We start from the raw sequence: 2,153 nt of genomic DNA, 5'->3' as shown, positions 1-2,153 counted from the left end.
TGGTGGTCGTGGATTCGTTCTCCAAATGGATCGATGTAGCTCTCCTACCCACAACCACCACCCGAGCAATTGCCCAGGCTCTGACCCGCTTATTCGTTACACACGGTCTGCCTGATACCATAGTCTCAGACAATGGGCCCCAATTTACGTCCACAGAATTCAGCCGGTATGCCACCAATCTGGGCATCCGGCATATCCTAACGGCCCCTTTCCATCCCGCTAGCAATGGGTTGGCGGAGAGAGCCGTTAGGTCAGCAAAAGAGGCGTTGGCAAGATTCACTCAAGACGACTGGCACTCCAGACTCTCTCGTTTTCTCTTGAGCCAACACTCGACCCCATGTACTGTCACAAACAAGTCCCCAGCCGAATTACTGATGGGCAGACGGCTAAGGACAGTGCTGGATAGACTGCATCCCCACTATTGCCCAGACACACCATTGGGCTCTAACACTAGGGTCAGGAGTTTTGTATTACAGGACCAGGTTTTTGTCAGGAACTACGCTGGCGACCCCCTGTGGGTACCTGGGAAGATCGTGGCCATCACCGGGCCAAGATCATACCGCATCCAGTTGGGAGACGGGCGTATCTGGCGGAGGCATCTGGACCAGATAAGAAGTCGCCAGGGCGAACATACCGACGCTGACCCAGGGACCTCAGTGACCCTCCAATCGCCGCACCCGAATCCTAGCTGGGATCTCCAGAGTGACCAGTCGCCACCAGCCGAATCGAGGGAACGGACGGTAGACCGGGACCGTCCTACAGAGTCATCAGCCGTACCAGCCGACGACACCACCGGGTTGCGTGACAATGACAATTTAACAATCCAACCCGAGGACTGTGACCACTCCCAGACTCCAGTCCGGACTCCAGATCGACCCTGTTGCCCGGCAAGGCCAGTTACTGACTCCCAGAACTCTATGCCACTTTGTGCATCGCCAGAATTGCGCCGGTCGGGGCGCTCACACAAACCACCAGCTTACTTAAAGGACTATTCGTGTTCGTATCTAGGGGGAAGGGGTGTTATGTCCTCGGGGCTGACACAGGTTCCCCCTCAGGTCCGTTCATACTGCGGGGGCGTTTGCAGCCCCCATTGGCTGGCTCCCTTCGACAGCCGGCTATAAAAGCCGGCTGCTAGGTCGAGCCAGCCGCTGTTCGCTGGAAGGTCTGTTGTTAGCTTACAGACGCGACAGCCCCATTTATTCCCCCTGAATAAAGTGTGTTATTGTGATGCTCTGGTGTGGCCTCCCCTTTGTTCCGAACTTAACACAGGTCTTCAAGCCGGCTAATACGGAACAATCTGTTATGAAGAATGAAAATTAAAGAACCAAAGGCGTCTATGGATCAGTATGCCATACCATTGTTACGTGAAAGCGAGGGCTGGGTATGTCAAGAGAAATAGAGGGAAAATGTGTGCCACAAAAAAATAGATAAGTGCGCACACCAAGTAAAACAGGAAAGGGGCAGGATTAGGAATAAAGCGGAATAAACGTTTAAAAAATGACTAACCAGGATGCTCTTATTAAGCATTTAGGAACCAGACACTTATTACAACTCTGTCAACAACACAGACGCACACTGTGTTTAACCCGATTGAAAGAGCTGACTCCATTTTCCTCACGCAATCTCCGCTAAGCAAATCCTCCCAACACTACTTGATCCATATTTTGGGTGGTTTAAACAAGGCTACCATCGAAGCGTTCTCCAGAGCAGGGGCTCTCCAACCTTGGCTGCTTTAAGCCTGGTGGACTTCAGCTTTGCTGGCTGAGGAATTCTGGGAGTTGAAGTCCACCAGGCTTAAAGCGGCCAGGGTTGGAGAGCCCGCGCTCCAGAGGATGCTTACATGGCCGCCTTCTGCAACACTCCTCCTCCGTTTTGAAACTTCAACGTTTTCAGAATTAAAAGCCTGTCAACAGTAACTCTTTTTGCTCAGCCGCTCCCGCGCTTTCCTTTCCACGGACTTGCGCGCATTCGCGACCTTTCAGAAATGAAGCTTTTTCCTGGCAGGCAAACGTGGCTCGCCCTCCTCAAGAGGGGATCCGGACTAGTGTCTTTCTTCTCTCGCCCCGCCCTTTCTCATTGGCTGCCCTTTTGCGTCTGACTCCCGTCTTTCCCATCCGATTGGCCGTTCAGCGGCTTTAAGTAATCCTGTCTCC

The sequence above is a fragment of the Pseudonaja textilis genome, chromosome 2 (genome assembly GCF_049901715.1).
Source record: "Pseudonaja textilis isolate UNSWEBS1 chromosome 2, rPseTex1.2, whole genome shotgun sequence".
Classification (NCBI taxonomy): Eukaryota; Metazoa; Chordata; class Lepidosauria; order Squamata; family Elapidae; genus Pseudonaja; species Pseudonaja textilis.
Note: the sequence above shows the minus strand (reverse complement) of the source record.